Source organism: Pleurodeles waltl, chromosome 6 (genome assembly GCF_031143425.1).
Source record: "Pleurodeles waltl isolate 20211129_DDA chromosome 6, aPleWal1.hap1.20221129, whole genome shotgun sequence".
Taxonomy (NCBI): domain Eukaryota; kingdom Metazoa; phylum Chordata; class Amphibia; order Caudata; family Salamandridae; genus Pleurodeles; species Pleurodeles waltl.
The window spans coordinates 1393241507-1393259363 of record NC_090445.1 but is presented as its reverse complement, the minus strand read 5'-3'; positions in this window follow the sequence as shown (position 1 = coordinate 1393259363).

The window sequence follows — 17857 nt, the reverse complement described above, 5'->3', positions numbered from 1 at the left end:
CCTCCTCTGCCCATCAACCTGTCAGGGTGTCAATGGATGATTAAACACGTGCAGAGAGCTTGAAGAGCAAGCGATCATCGTGAGCCTCGAGAAAGAGGGCTGATAGGGCCGCGGCCTCCGCAGCCGCTCTGATCGCCCACGCGGCCGAGTTCAAAGCCATTTCACGAACCTTTGAAGCCCCAGCCCCAGTTTATCTTCCAAGCTCGTGCAGCGGCCTTGCCTCAGTTAGTTACGCTCGACACAACCGAGGAAAACGGCTGTATTCATTTGGGATTTTGAGGATTTCCCATAGCTGTGCAATGTATGGCCCTGCTCTATAACTGCGGGATTATAGTTCAATTTGTTTGTGAGAAATGCACGCACGTTTCATTTTCTGGTAAACTTTCGATGCCAGCTTTATTTCAGCCAAAATATACTTCACACCGCCTGTTTTCAAATAGAGGTCAGCAACACACCATAAAACGCACATACCTTATTTTCCTTTGAATTTGGGAAAAGCACTCAGCCAATGGCTCGGTGACAGCCTATGCTGATAGCGAAGCACTTCACATTGCTCTCTATGTGCAAACTTCAAGTCACGTGTTCCAATCGTGAGTCGTGAGAGGCAGAAGTCCATACATAGAGGACCATTTAACCCCTTCGCTGCCAGGCCTTTTCCCCCTCCTGTGCCAGGCCTTTTTTTGTCTATTTGGGGCAGTTCGCGCTTAGGCCCTCATAACTTTTTGTCCACATAAGCTAGCCAAGCCAAATTTGCGTCCTTTTTTTCCAACATCCTAGGGATTCTAGAGGTACCCAGACTTTGTGGGTTCCCCTGAAGGAGGCCAAGAAATTAGCCAAAATACAGTGAACATTTGTTTTTTTTTTAAAAAATGGGAAAAAGTGGCAGCAGAAGGCGGCTTGTGGTTTTTTACCTGAAAATGGCATCAACAAAGGGTTTGCGGTGCTAAAATCACCAGCTTCCCAGCTTTCGGGAACAGGCAGACTTGAATCAGAAAACCCAATTTTTCAACACAAATTTGGCATTTTACTGGGACATACCCCATTTTTACAATTGTTTGTGCTTTCAGCCTCCTTCCAGTCAGTGACAGAAATGGGCGTGAAACCAATGCTGGATCCCAGAAACCTAAACATTTCTGAAAAGTAGACAAAATTCTAAATTCAGCAAGGAGTCATTTGTGTAGATCCTACAAGGGTTTCCTACAGAAAATAACAACTGAAAAAGAAAAATATTGAAATTGAGGTAAAAAAACAGCAATTTTTGTCTACGTTTTACTCTGTAACTTTTTCCTGCAATGTCAGATTTTTGAAAGCAATATACCGTTACGTCTGCTGGACTCTTCTGGTTGCGGGGATATATAGGGTTTGTAGGTTCATCAAGAACCCTAGGTACCCAGAGCCAATAAATGAGCTGCACCCTGCAGTGCGTTTTCATTCTATTCCAGGTATACAGCAATTCATTTGCTGGAATATAAAGAGTGAAAAATAGCTATCAAGAAAACCTTTGTATTTCCAAAATGGGCACAAGATAAGGTGTTGAGGAGCAGTGGTTATTTGCACATGTCTGAATTCCGGGGTGACCATACTAGCATGTGAATTACAGGGCATTTCTCAAATAGACGTCTTTTTTTACACACTCTCTTATATTTGGAAGGAAAAAATGTCCTCACTTGTGTGGGTAGGCCTAGCGCCCGCGACAGGAAATGCCCCAAAACACAACGTGGACACATCACATTTTTTGAAAGAAAACAGAGGTGTTTTTAGCAAAGTGCCTACCTGTAGTTTTGGCCACTAGCTCAGCCGGCACCTAGGGAAACCTACCAAACCTGTGCATTTCTGAAAACTAGAGACCTAGGGGAATCCAAGATTGGGTGACTTGTGGGGCTCTGACCAGGTTCTGTTACCCAGAATCCTTTGCAAACCTCAAACTTTGGCTAAAAAAACACATTTTCCTCACATTTTGGTGACAGAAAGTTATGGAATCTGAGAGGAGCCACAAATTTCCTTCCACCCAGCTTTCTCCCAAGTCTCCCGATAAAAATGATACCTCACTTGTGTGGGTAGGCCTAGCGCCCGCGACAGGAAATGCCCCTAAACACAAAGTGGACACATCACAATTTTTGAAAGAAAACAGAGGTGTTTTTTGCAAAGTGCCTACCTGTAGATTTTGGCCTCTAGCTCAGCCGGCACCTAGGGAAACCTACCAAACCTGTGCATTTTTTAAAACTAGAGACCTAAGAGAATCCAAGATGGGGTGACTTGTGGGGCTCTGACCAGGTTCTGTTACCCAGAATCCTTTGCAAACCTCAAAATGTGGCTAAAAAAACACATTTTCCTCACATTTCGGTGACAGAAGGTTCTTGAATCTGAGAGGAGCCACAAATTTCCTTCCACCCAGCGTTCCCCCAAGTCCCCCGATAAAAATGATACCTCACTTGTGTGGGTAGGCCTAGCGCCCGCGACAGGAAATTCCCCAAAACACAACGTGGACACATCACAATTTTTGACAGAAAACAGAGGTGTTTTTTGCAAAGTGCCTACCTGTAGATTTTGGCCTCTAACTCAGCCGGCACCTCGGGAAACCTACCGAAACCTACCAAACCTGTGCATTTTTGAAAACTAGAGACCTAGGGGAATCCAAGATGGGGTGACTTGTGGGGCTCTGACCAGGTTCGGTTACCCAGAATCCTTTGCAAACCTCAAAATTTGGTTAAAAAAACACGTTTTCCACTCATTTCGGTGACAGAAAGTTGTGGAATCTGAGAGGAGCCACAAATTTCCTTCCACCCAGCGTTCCCCCAAGTCTCCCGATAAAAATGGTACCTCACTTGTGTGGGTAGGCCTAGCGCCCACGGAAGGAAATGGCCCAAAACACAACGTGGACACATCACATTTTTTCAGAGAAAACAGTGCCTACCTGTGGATTTTGGCCTCTAGCTCAGCCGGCACCTGGGGAAACCTAGCAAACCAGCGCATTTTTGAAAACTAGAAACCCAGGGGAATCCAAGATGGGGTGACTTGTGGGGCTCTGACCAGGTTCTGTTACCCAGAATCCTTTGCAAACCTCAAAATGTGGCTAAAAAAACACATTTTCCTCACATTTCGGTGACAGAAGGTTCTTGAATCTGAGAGGAGCCACAAATTTCCTTCCACCCAGCGTTCCCCCAAGTCTTCCGATAAAAATGGTACCTCACTTGTGTGGGTAGGCCTAGCGCCCAGGAAAGGAAATGGCCCAAAACACAACGTGGACACATCACATTTTTTCACAGACAACTGAGGTGTTTTTTGCAAAGTGCCTACCTGTGGATTTTGGCCTCTAGCTCAGCCGGGCCAAGGGGGGGCAGAAATGACCTAAGATAAATTTGACCCTCCAACCCCTCCCCCCCCCCCCAGGAGCGACCCTTGCCTACGGGGTCGCTGCCCCTGCGTGACATTGGCGCCACATAAAAAATCCCCGGTGCCTAGTGGTTTCTGCCCCCTTGGGGGCAGATTGACCTAAAATCGGCCGATCTGCCAGGGGGGCAGAAATGGTCGAAATACAATTTGCCCCCCAGGGGAGCGACCCTTGCCTAATGGGTCGCTCCCCATCTCTAAAAAAACAAACAAAAAAAAAACACAAACAAAAATTTGCCCTGGCGCCTAGAGGTTTCTGCCCCCGGGGGGGCAGAAATGGTCTAAATACAATTTGCCCCCCAGGGGAGCGACCCTTGCCTAATGGGTCGCTTCCCATCTCTAAAAAAACAAAAAAAAAAAAAAAAAAAACACCCAAAAAAAAATTGCCCTGGCGTCTAGAGGTTTCTGCCCCTGGGGGGGCAGAAATGGCCTAAAATAAATTTGCTCCCCTGCCCCCCCCAACCTCCCCCCGGGAGCGACCCTTGCCTACGGGGTCGCTCCCCCTGCGTGACATTGGCGCCCAAAAAAATAATCCCCGGTGCCTAGTGGTTTCTGCCCCCTTGGGGGCAGATTGACCTAAAATCTGCCAATCTGCCCACAAGGGGGGCAGAAATGGTCTAAATACAATTTGCCCCCCAGGGGAGCGACCCTTGCCTAATGGGTCGCTCCCCATCTCTAAAAAAAAAAAAAAAAAAAACACAAACAAATTTGGCCCTGGCGCCTAGAGGTTTCTGCCCGGGGGGGGCAGAAATGGCCTAAAATAAATTTGCTCCCCCGCCCCCCCAACCTCCCCCCGTGAGCGACCCTTGCCTACGGGGTCGCTCCCGCTGCGTGACATTGGCGCCCCAAAAAATAATCCCCGGTGCCTAGTGGTTTCTGTCCCCTTGGGGGCAGATTGACCTAAAATCGGCCAATCTGCCCCCAAGGGGGGCAGAAATGGTCCAAATACAATTTGCCCCCCAGGGGAGCGACCCTTGCCTAATAGGTCGCTCCCCATCTCTAAAAAAACAAACAAACACAAAAAAAACACACAAAAAAAATTTGCCCTGGTGCCTAGAGGTTTCTGCCCCCAGGGGGGGCAAAAATGGCCTAAAATAAATTTGCTCCCCCGGCCCCCAACTCCCCCCGGGAGCGACCCTTGCCTACGGGGTCGCTCCCCCTGCGTGACATTGGCGCCAAAAAAAAAATCCCTGGTGCCTAGTGGGCAGATTGGCGTAGCAAAAATCGGCCGATCTGCCCCCAAAGGGGGCAGAATTGGCCTAAATACAATTTTTCCCCTAGGGGAGCGACCCTTGCCTAAGGGGTCGCTCCCCACCTAAAAAAACAAAAAAACAAAACAAAAATAAAAATTAAAATAAAATGATCCCTGATGCCTATAGGTTTCTGCCCCCACTGGGGGCAGATCGGCCTAATAATAGGCCGATCTGGCCCCAGGGGGGGGCAGAAAAGGCCTTCCAAAAAAATGCCCCCCATTGGGAGTGACCGTTGCCCAAGGGGTCGCTCCCTTATGGCAATTTAAAAAATAAATAAAAATCCCTGGTGTCTAGTGGGCGTTTCAAAAGCCGGATTGCAAGCAATCCGGCTTTTGAAACGCTCAGAGAGACTTCAAAGGGAAGGAAATACATTTCCTTCCCTTTGGAGCCTTTCTGGACCTCCCCCACGTGATCGAAAGAGAAAGCATTTCTCTTTCGATCGCGGGGAGGCCCTGTGACAAATCAGCACGCGCTCGCGCGCTGACGTCACAGGGGGAGGTGGGGGGGTCGGGGTGGCAGGTGAAGGGCTTCCCCTTCCATCCCTGCCTTGGGGGGGTGGGTGGGGAGCACAGGGGGGGAGCGCCCCAGTTCCCGGGTGTAGGACGAGGTGACCAAGGCACCCGGGAACCGGTTCCTTGGACGAGGTCACCTCGTCCAAGGCACCCGAGAGGTTAAATGGGGAAGAGTATCGCGTTATTTCTAGATCTACGAAATAGCAGTTCCATTTTATTATTTTAACACCTTCGCTGCCAGGCCTTTTCCCTCTCAGGTGGCAGGCCTTTTTTTGGCTATTTGGGGCAGTTCGTACATAGGCCCTGATAACTTTTTTTCCACATAAGCTACCCACGCCAAATTTACGTCCTTTTTTTCCAACATCCTAGGGATTCTAGAGGTACCCAGAGTTAGAGGGTTCCCCTGAAAGAGACCAAGAAATTAGCCAAAATACAGCGACATTTTTTTTTTTTTTTTTAAATGGGAAAAAAGTGCTTCAGAAGAAGGCTTGTGGTTTTATCCCTGAAAACGGCATCAGCAAACGGTTTGCGGTGCTAAAATCACCATATTCCCAGCTTTAAGGAACAGGCAGACTGGAATCGAAAAACCCCCATTTTCAACACAATTTTGGCATTTTACTGAGACATACCCCATTTTAACTATTTCTTGTGGTTTCAGCCTCCTTCTTGTTAGTGACAGATATGGGTGTGAAACCAATGCTGAATCCCAGAAAGCTAAAAATTTCTGAAAAGTAGACAAAATTCTGAATTTAGCAAGGAGTAATTTGTGTAGATCCTACAAGGTTTTCCTGCAGTAAATAACAGCTGAAATAAAAAAAATATTGAAATTGAGATGAAAAAAACTGCAATTTTTCTCCACGTTTTACTCTGTAACTTTTCCCTGCTAGGTTAGATTTTTTAAAGCAATATACCGTTACGTCTGCTGGACTCTTATGGTTGTGGGGGTATATAGGGCTTGTAGGTTTATCAAGAACCCTAGGTACACAGAGCCAATAAATGAGCTTCACCTTGCAATGGGTTTTCATTCTATGCCGGTATACAGCAATTAATTTGCTGAAGTATAAAGATTGCAAAATCGGTATCAAGAAAACCTTTGTATTTCCAAAATGGGCACAAGATAAGGTGTTGAGAAGCAGTGGTTATTTGCACATCTCTGAATTGTGAGGTGCCCATACTAGAATGTGAATCACGGGGCATATCTCAAATCGACTTATTTTTTACACACTGTCTTACATTTGGAAGGAAAAAATGTGGAGAAAGACAAGGGGCAATAATACTTGTCTTGCTATTCTGTGTTCCCCCAAGTTTCCCGATAAAAATGGTACCTCACTTGTGTGGGTAGGCCTAATGCTCGCAACAGGAAACGCAACATGGACACATCAAATTTTTACACAAAAATCTGATGTGTTTTTTGCAAAGTGCCTAGCTGTAGATTTTGGCCTCTAGCTCAGCCGGCACCTAGGAAACCTACAAAACCATTGCATTTTTAAAAACTAGACACCTAGGGGAATCCAGGATGGGGTGACTTGTGGGGCTCGCAGCAGATTCTATTACCCAGAATCCTTTGCAAACCTCAAAATTTGGCTAAAAAACACTTTTTCGTCACTTTCTGGTGACAGAAAGTTCTGGAATCTGAGAGGAGCCACAAATGTCCTTCCACCCAGCGTTCCCACAAGTCTCCCGATAAAAATGGTACTTCGCTTGTGTGGGTAGGCCTTGGGCCCAAGACAGGAAATGCCCCAAAACACAACATGGACACATCACATTTTCCCAAAGAAAACAGAGCTGTTTTTTGCAAAGTGCCAAGCTGTGGATTTTGGCCTCTAGCTCAGCCAACACCTAGGAAACCCTACCAAACCTGCTCATTTTTGAAAACTAGACACCTAGGTGAGTCCAAGATGGGGTGACGTGTGGGGCTCCCACCAGGTTCTGTTACCCAGGATCGTTTGCGACCTGAAAATGTGGCTAAAAAAACACATTTTCCTCACATTTTGGTGACAGAATGTTCTGGAATCTGAGAGGAGCCACAAATGTCCATCCACCCAGCGTTCCCCCAAGCCTCCTGATAAAAATGGTACCTCACTTGTGTGGGTAGGCCTAGCACCCATGACAGGAAATGCCCCAAAACACAATGTGGATACATCACATTTTCCCAAAGAAAACAGACCTGTTTTTTGCAAAGTCCCTAGCTGTGGATTTCGGCCTCTAGCTCAGTCGGCACCAAGGGAAACCTACCAAACCTGCACATTTTTTAAAACCACACACCTAGGGGAATCCAGGATGGGGTAACTTGTGGGGCTCTCGCCAGCTTCTGTTACCCAGAATCCTTTGCAAAACTCAAAATTTGGCCAAAAAACACTTTTTCCTCACATTTTGGTGACAGAAAGTTCTGGAATCTGAGAGGAGCTACAAATTCCCTTCCATCCAGCTGTCCCCCAAGTCTCCCAATAAAAATGGTACCTCACTTGTGTGGGTAGGCCAACTGCCCGTGAAAGGAAATGCCCCAAAACACTTTGTGGACACTTCAAAATTATCAAATAAAAACCTACCTGTTTTTGCGGGGGGACTTGCGTTTTGGTCCTGGGATCAGCAGCCATATAGGGAAACCCACCAAACCCAAACATTTCTGAAAACAAGACACCCGAGGGAATCCAGGGAGGTGTGACTTGTGTGGATCCCCCAATGTTTTCTTACCCAGAATCCTCAGCAAACCTCAAATGTAGCTAAAAAAAATCACATTTTCACACATTTCTGTGTGGGATCACTGCACCGGGACAAATTTTGTACCACCCAACATTCCCCTCAGTCTCTCAGTAAAAACGATACCTCACTTGTGTAGGTGGGACAAGTGCCTGTGACAGGGAGGAGCCAAAAACATGTAGAAATTGAGGGGGGAACCAATGCGGGTCACAAAGGTCAGTTTAAAAAAAAACATTTTTAGGCTGACAAGTGCGGCAGAATGTTTATCGGTATAGATGAGACAATGCTTGGTGGTAGGAATGTTGTGGATTCCTGCAGATTTCGTAAGGTTCCATCATAAAAATGTGGGAAAAAATGTGTGAATTCCTGCAAAGTTGGAGGTTTGCAGAGCATTGTGGGTAAGAAAATAGTGTGGGTGCATGTGAAGCACACCACCCTGGACTTACCCAGATGTTTAGTTTTCAGGTGTGTCTAGGTCTTGTGGATTTTTCCACAAGGCAGCGTCACAGAGTCCAAAAAGTGCAACTTTCACCATTCCAAGCGGGGCGATTTTGAGAGTTAGCCAAGTTCTCATAGCCCAAATGTAAAACCAAAACCCCAAATAATCAAATGTCCTCTTGCTTGCCATGGGATAAGATGTCTTAGTGTGCGGTGGGGAGAGCTGAAAGACTGTTACCCCCTTCAGTTGGAGTGGGGGCATAACCATGCCCATACTGGTTGGTAGCCACTACCACACTATGTTTTTATTTATTTATTACTCCCTGGCATCTAGTAGACTTTCTGTCCTCCCTGGGTGTGGTTCAGGGGTAATTGCCCCATATGCCTACTGGTGGGCAGAACAACTTTGGCCCTATATATTTGGGGTGGGGGTATGGCCATACCCCCACCCTCTTATTTTGAAAATAAAATCTTCGCTGGTCTTTCGTGGGCTTTCTGGCCCCCTTGGGGGCAGATGGGCCTTCCAAAAATAGGCCAATCTGCCCCCAAGGGGGGCAGATATGGCCAATAGTAATGTGCCCCCATGGAGAGCGACCCCTGCCCAAGGGGCTGCCCCCCCAAACAAAAGACATACACACACACCAATCCCTGGTGCCTAAGTGGTTTCTGCCCCTGGGGGCTGATCGGCCGAATAGAAATAGGCCAATCTGCCACTAAGGGGAGCAGAAACGGCCTAAAATAAATTTGCCCCCCCAGAGGAGCGACTCTTGCCTAAGGGGTCGCTCCCCATACATAAAAACATAAAGTAAACAAAAAAATATATATATCCCTGGTGTCTAGGGGTTTCATCTCCCCCTGGGGGCAGATCGGCCTAATTACAATAGGCCAATCTGACCCCAGGGGGGCAGAAAAGGCCTAAACATATTTTGCCCCCCAGGGGAGCGTCCCTTGCCCAACGTGACGATCCCCTTCTGCGCAAGTATAAAAAAAAAATCCCTGGTGTCTAGTGGTTTCTGCCCCCCTTGGGGGCAGATTGGCCTAATAAAAATAGGCTGACAGAAATGCCCTAAATATAATATGCCCCCTGGGGATAGACCCTTGCTTAAGGGGTCACTCTCCATACATAAAAACATAAAGTAAATAAAAAAATATATATTCCTGGTGTCTAGGGGTTTCTGCCCCCAGGGGGGCAGAAAAGGCCTAAAAATATTTCGCCCCCCTGGGGAGCGGCCCTTGCCCAAGGGGCCGCTCCCCTTATTCAATTACATTAAAAAAATGAACTCCCTGGTGTCTAGTGGCCATTTCTGCTGCCCGATCGCATTGCGATCGAGCAGCAGAATGCTTGCAGAGACATGAAAAGAAAGGCCTTTCCTTTCCTTTCATGCCTCTGCCTGCCCCCTCTTCCCGAGCGGAAGAGAAATGCTGAGTATTTGTCTCCCGCATCGCGCTGGAGCATGCTTCCATCACAATAGGAGGTGACCTGTGATGAGGTCAGACGCAACTTGTTGTTATTATTATTATCATTCATCGAATAGAAAAATAGAAATCAACAAAATAATAATAATACAGACACTAATATAAATATTCAGAAGAAGAAAGAGTATAATGTAATAGAGGAGCAGATTATTCTTGATTTTTTCCTTCAAAGCCTTCTCTAAAGTAATTGTGGGTATTCTCACTGACTCACCACGTGGCAGATGCTCGAGCCTCATTTTAAGATGTGTGGGAACATCACATCTGTAATGCTGCAACTGCAGATGTCAGTCTTGCCAACTTATAACGCAAGGTTTCTTCACGGCAACCAGGTGAAGAGCCACTATCACTTGGTGAGCTAAAAACCCTTGCACAGGAGGTGGCACCACACGATTTTGTTCTTGTTGTAGGGGAGGGGAGTTGCGACTTTTTGGTGGTGTGGAACCAAAACCTCACTCTTCATTACTTCATCCCCTCTCCAAGGCAAGACCCCCAATCTTCCCCCTGTATGTTGACATGATGAAAAATATTATGAAGTTGACAGGCCTGGGATTACTGATGCAGCAGAGTACAATAATTTTGATAATAAGGATTACTGGCCCAATCTGTGTTTTTCATTAGACTGAGAATAACCTCAGGAAACCTATGTGTAAGCCAATTTCTGCAGTTTTTTTCCTACCATTCTTAACCTTTTTCCTATGCAGATGCCACTATGTTTTATCTGATGAAAGCTGTACAGGGAAAGAAAACGCATTTGTGGTGCTTCCACCCAACTCAAAATGCCAATTTGGCTGTAAACACAAATTTACAGCTAGTTCAACCTTACCGTATTTCTCCTAATGAAGGCCTGAGCCTCAAATCCGCACCTGGAAGCTTAGACATTTGACATCTAATCTTCATCTTCTGACCTAGCCTAGCCAACAAACAGATTTTTTTTAAATCGTTATAATATATTGTGGGCCCCACCAACTCCTGAAGAATTCTTTGTTGGACAAAGAAATTGTGAGAAATTATAAATCTTTCTTGAATGCTCCCTGTTTGTCTATGATTGGGGAGGCAGAGACGGCTCACATTTCAAAACACATTGATAGGGGCTGTGCACTGTTTACGTATTCGTATCAGTCTTGTAATAGGGTGGACTAAAGGCAAATGCTCTTATTTTTTATTTTGAAGGTATTTCTATAGCATAGACTTAGGGGGTCATTATAACCCTGGCGGAAGGCGGAGAAGCGGCGGGAAGACCGCCAACAGGCTGGCGGTCTTTTTTTTGTATTATGACCATGGCGGTTACCGCCATGGTCATCCACCGGTTCTCTGTTCCGCCCGCCGGGCTGGAGACCTGTGTCTCCAGCCCGGCGGCCGTCACTATACCGCCGGCGGTATTTTGACCCGGCTTACCGCCGTGGATTTCCTGCGGTTGGAACCGCCATGAAATCCATGGCGGTAAGCACTATCTGTGCCAGGGAATTCCTTCCTTGGCAATGATAGGGGTCTCCCCCACCCCCCACCCCCACCCTGACTCCCTCCCCTACACCCCCCACCACCCCTGCCACCCCCCAAAGGTGGCAGGGCCCCCCTCCCCACCCCCCAACATCACAGAAACTCACACACACACAACACGCACGCAGGCACCACCAACACACACACTCACACACACCGACATACATGCCTACATCCACACACACAGTCAGACACGCACACCCACATACAAACATACACGCACACATCCATACAGACATACCCACAAACATACACGCACTCATTCCCAAAACACGCAACACCCCCGCAAGTATACACGCACTCACACACCCCCTCTACATACACAGACGCACACCCCCATGCACCCACACAACACCCCCCCACCCCCCTCCCCTAATGGACGATCGACTTACCTGTTCCGTCGATCCTCCAGGAGGGGACGGGAGCCATGGTGGCAGCTCTGCCGACACAACACCGCCAACAGAACACCGCCACGGCGAATCACAGGACGTGATTAGCTGGGCGGTGTTCTGTTGGCGTGGCGGTGGAGCAACCTCCACTTCCCCACCTCCCGCCAGTATGGCTGTTGGCGGCTCTCCGTCCGTAAAAGGACGGAGAGCTGCCAGCGGTCATAATAGGCCGAGTGGCAAACCGCCACCATTGGCGGTCTTCCGCTCGGCGGTCCCTTGGCGGTCTTGTACAAAGACCGCCGAGGTTGTAATGACCACCTTAGTCCCCTGGAGTAATGAATGCAGATTACAGATATTTAACAGAACATGGCATCATGTAATTGTAATTGTAATTGTAATCGTATTTATATAGCGCTTACTACCCCTGACGAGGCGTCGAAGCGCTTTTCGATGAGTAGCACGCTACTCCGGTACCCAACAAGAATTAGTGATGGATTAGTATAATTTAATAAGGAGTACAGTTTTAGTATTATTATGAGTTAATTTGAGTTGCGGATATGAGAGTTTGTTAGTTAGATTGACTGGAGTAATGGAGGGGTGGAGGAGGAAAGAAATCCAGAAGTGTTAATTGGGAGTTTATCCTTCATTTACTCAATCCAAAGGCTTGAGATGAATAAAAGGGGAGCGGAGGGGAAAGAGGATGTGGAAGGGTTAGGGAGAGCATAGTAGCAGGGTGAGATGAATGCAGGAAAATTTAGTAGGGTTGTGTGGGAGGTCACAGAGGTAGAGTGAGGTTTGGTGAGTTAGATGTGGAGGTGGAGGGAAGAGCTTAGGCAGAGATATTTAGGAGATGAAAGTGGTCGAAGGGATTTGGGATGAGTCCGAGTGAGAATGGAGGATAGTTTGATAGAGACATGACATAAGAGTGATGAGTAGATAAGTGTGATAAAAAGAGAGCAGAAATTCATAGATATCTAGTATAACAACCCCAAAAAAAAACAGGAGCCATGCAATGATCCACAAACATGCCAGGCACAGAAACAACATATACACATACATACACATATATATATATATTTATACACACACACACATGAATACACACACATATGCACATACAATACATAATTAGAATCATGGGTAAAAAATACTTAGTCAGACAGGTTTAAAAGAGTGTGTGTGTATTTTATTGTTATTGGTTTAGTTTCTGTAAAATGAGCATCGTGGCCTACCCAACCGGAGTATTTTCTACGAGTATGTCAGTAAGCGTTACCTAGCATGTTTTATACGCCCCGTTTATATTGTACACTAAGGGTACGTGATGGGCCACGGGGTAAACATCTCCAGCAACCTTGTGTGCCTTTGGCAATGTGATTGTTACTAGTGCGTCTTTGTGGAGATGTCCTTGTGCTTCTGAGCATCAACAACGCACCACCGGAATCGGCGGTAAACGCATTAGGGTCGTTTTGGAAAGCTGTCCATCATTCTGGTAAAAGGCGGGAATTCCTTTACGTACTTCGAGGGTGGATGGGGCGTGGCTCAGCGGGCGGAGCTTACAGGTGCTTTATAAAGGGAGAACCTTCTACTCTGTGTCTCCAGCAGGGGAAGATAGAACCCGCGCGTCTCAGTCAGATACAGATTACGCTCCAGTACATCATCAGTTCACCTCCAGGATGGATTCTAGATCTTTTTCTGCTATGGGATCTCTGAGCGCACAGCCTTGCTTTATCTTTGCCAAGCCCAAGAGTTAGGGTGGCTTGTCCTTTCCAGAAGCTGAGCTTCAACTGCGGCACCTGCTACGATTATATTTGTAAGTGCTTCCTTTGAGGTTTAGTTTCTGTAAAATGAGCATCGTGGTCTACCCAACCGGAGTATTTTCTACGAGTATGTCAGTAAGCGTAACCTAGCAGATGCCAGAATATAGATTAGTTTTCTGTTTATATAGAGCCTGATGTTAGGTTCAAAGCATTAAGAAAATTAAAAAAGCAACGTTTCTGCCATATTTGTGCTTTGGGCTTCTTAAGTGTTAGAAATCTGCTGTGCAAATGACAATACAATAGAATATCACTGCCTCTTTCATTACAGTCTGATAGACTCTTGCATTCTCAGGCCTTTGTTAAAGTTAAAGTGTGGTGAAGTATTCCTGCTGTGTGTTTGTAGATATAGTGGGATCTGAAAACTAGCCATCCCTGTTGATCTATTTACAGGCACTCTAAGTAACCCACCATTGGCCAATTACAAGTTGAACAGTACTGGAGGGGTGAAAACCCCACTCCCTTGTATAAAGCCAGCACCCAGTCTGTAAATGAGCAGGGGTCTAGTTTCCCTGGCCACCTAACCCATGCCCCTAACCCACCAGCAGTCGTGTCAAAGGAGGCACCAGACTTTTTAGGGTCGAGCCTGCGATGCATGCGCTCGCGCATGTGTATTGCAGCGAGACGCTTTAGTATTTAGAAAAGGGCTCGGAGCCCTGTCAACTTCACGTCAGTGTTTTTTATTGGTTCGTGGGCTTGCCTAATAAAATCTGCTTGCTTTCATTAGTCGAAGGCACGCATATGCATGCCTTTTCCGGTGGCTAGCCCTCCTCGAGCGCAGCGACCAAGTACAGAAAACATGAGAGGCTCGCTGTTTTCCATCGGGCTCATGGACTTCTTTTTCTCTAATTTACGAGCGCGGTCTCGCTTGGCAGAAGTCGAGCGCTTTACATAGTTAATTGAACTTTTTGGGTTATGTACATAAATGCACTTTTGCCCGATAGGTGAAAAGTCGGGTTAGGAGTTTACAACGCGATCAGCTCTAACATGAGCAAACGCGAGACCCGTTGCATTGTAAATGCTTGTTAAAGAATGTCTTTGTGAGGCATGCAGCATTGTTGAATGCCAGTTAGGGTGTCAGTCAGCAACTCACACAAGTGACTGACATCCTGGATGGTGTGCACTCTGTCCTGTCTGCCTTACAGAGAGGTTATCTCTGTCATGGTGTCTCAGCTGACACCAGTGCGTCTGGCACACTTGCCCCTATTCCTTCTCCTGCCCCCATTTCCTCCCTTGCATCATTAAACCTCCTATCCCCATTAAAGGTTCTGACACCATATCACCACTTGACCCCATTCAAAGTCCTGACCCCATTCCACATACTACCCCAATTTCATCTTCTGACCCAGTCCCTCCACCTCCGTCTATTGTAACCCCTGAACACAGCCAGTTCTGCTTTTGGCTGCACAATCTTGAGGAGGGAGATGTAAATGCCTGAAGCTGAATTCCTTCTCCACCAGAGCCCTGCAGTCACCCGAGAATGGATATAGCTGCAGGTGTAAACAGTACCCAGGGAAAGGGGAAGTGGAGAAAAAGATCAGAAGATTAATCCCTCTGGTTCCTTCAAGGTGACTGTATTGAAGTCTTCACACATGCTGATTCCTTCAGTGCTCTAGGGTAGTGGAGTGCCTATAATAAAACAAATAGGTTTTTAGGACCTTTGTCTCTACAACATGTACTTATACATAAAACATTAATTGGGAGTGTCTTCTTCTTACCTAATACATCCCACATTCCTGCTAGAACCTAGTAACTGAACCCCTGAGGGCCCAGTGTAAATCCTGGGACAAAACAAACACAGAATATAGAGTAAGGATTCAACTTACAGCTACAACACCACTAGGCCATTGGCCGGGCAAAGGTGGCGGTGCTGGCGGTCCGACCGTGGCGCTTTCGCCATGGTCGTAATGTGGAGGCCAACCGCCACGGCGAGTCTGGCAGTCCTAAGACCGCCAGACTCGAAACAAGGGCCTGAGTGCTGGCTTTATACCAGGGTGACAGGAGTGAGGGTGCTGATATGCATAGTAGTGGTGGTGGACTTAGGAACAGATGGTACATCTTGTGTTGCTTCATCCGCCATGATGAGTGGCTGGCTCGAGTTGGAGGCCACAAATTCAAATGTTGTTGTGGCATCCCGTCCAGCCTCATCTCCCTCTTTGCCACTGAGTACCTCGGTGTTGGTGGCTTCACCTTCTGACTTCCAGTGGCTCTCCTGCATGTTATACTGGTGGGCCTTCCCTAACTTCCAAGGCAAATCTTACCTCTTCCACCCACTGAGTCAGATTTACAAGTGTGACAGAGAAATCCGCACTAGGAAATGGATGTGCGCCTGCCAGGGATCCCTTTGTGGATTTTTGGCAGGTGCAGGAAAGGTAAATTTGGTTGTAAACTTATGTTTATGTTTGAATCTTCCTTTGTTAATTGTGAGTGGTTTTAGGGTTTGTAATGGTAGAGTCCATTTTACATGAAAATAGGATGTATTTAAAATAGAGAGATAAAACTTTAGAGGTTTGGACTTTTGTAAAATAGTTACTCACATCATTTTGTTTGGATTAAGAGAAGTGAGCTTCATTTGTAATTTGCCTACTACTGATGTATTTGAAATACTTGTGAAGTTCAGTTTGAAAGGTAAGCAAATGATTGCATTTAAATGTGCCAGGACAGCCTTTTAAGTACTACAGCTGGATCAATGATTGTGACGGGGATAATGAGAGCTTAGATGAGGTTTTACACCGGCCCTTCCCTCCTCCTTCCACAACACAAGATGCGTCTGTCTTTTTCTTACAGACTACATGGAACATCTGTCCCTTTAAGACATCTACAGAGAGATGTGAGGAGGGGTGTGGCTTTGAGTGTGACGCTGATCAGCCCCTTGATGAATGGTGGCCAGGAATCGGAAGAATAGGGAACCCAGAAGAAAGGAGTGTCGATGAGAGCAGGAGAAAGGAACACTAAACGGAGACACCGTGGGAGACCGACAAAGGACCAGACCGACCAACACAGGATGACTCGGGAGGCTCCAGCGCCCTGTCGGAGATTTCCATAGAACCGGATGAGAATTGGTGGAGTAAGCCGGGAGGCTACCATCCCCTCGTGTCACCCGCCATGCTCCCGCAGGATCGTGGCTAACCTCGGTATGTGGGCGTCTGCCAGGACGAGTGGGAGGGCGGGAAACAGGTAGTTGCAAGGAGGGAACACCCATCTGAGAAACAGTCTCCTCTTCTTATTTAAAAGATAGGAACAAGCATCACATGTTACATTTTCAGCCTACATGATGAGGGGTGAATGTTTACAAAAGTGGATTATTATATTTTACCGTGATTAACAAATCTAAATGTAGAGGTTGACATCTGTTGCTGTCTCAAAGCAGATTAGGCCTTTGAAAAGTGCTGTTTGAGATAAAGCTGGCATGGGCACTTCACCTTGAGAGCTGGACTGAGAAAAGTAGGGTTTTGAATTCTGTTTAGAAAGTTAAAGGGATGGAGCAAAGCATGAGGCTTGTTGTCTTGCTTTCCCTTTCTTAGGTCTCACCTACCAGACAAATGTTTGCTGCATGGTTGGTAAAAGTCTATTATGTACTATCTCAGTGGTTCCCAACCTGTGGTCCGCGGACCCCTGGGGGTCCACAAAGCCTCCTCAGGGGTCCGTGACTGCTTAGAAAATTATATAACATTAACAGTTTAGGTCCCTAGCTTTCAGTAATGATTCAGTGGGGGTCCCTGGGTCCCAGTATTGATAGAGTGGGGGTTCAGAGAAGTCAAAAGGTTGGGAAACACTGTACTATACCATAAACATACATTGGGCTTTGGTCTATCCAGTTGGTTGGTATTGGTTGCCCTTGTTTTTTAAAATTATTTTTATGAATATGTTCACAACATTAAACAAGCACAGTTCAGAACAGCACAGTAATTGAAACATTTCCAGCATGCTTCTACAGAGAGTGGCCTAATCTATACCATCTAAGGGAGCCCTTATAACTCCGCTGTACCTGGGCAAGGTCTCAATACCAAAATATCAATATACAATGGGGATAAATATATGTCTACTTTATATCTCAATGAAAATATCAATTAATCACTGAACAGAATTACTTTCTTTCAACCTTATTATTTATTAATATTTGTCTCTCTTTGTCTCGCTCTACTGTATCAAACTAATCTCTTAACCACATATATATATATACAAAACACCTACACATACACATACAGTTATAAACATCTCATTACTTAATACATGATGGTTGAACATACACCCATTGGTGCTCAATGTTTTAAAAATATTTTGTATTAGCAGCTTCCAACACAGTTTTAAAATATACGCTGCTAAGCATTTATCGGGCAAGCAGTCTTCCAAATGAGGTAGTGATGATCAATACTGCGCTGTCTAGG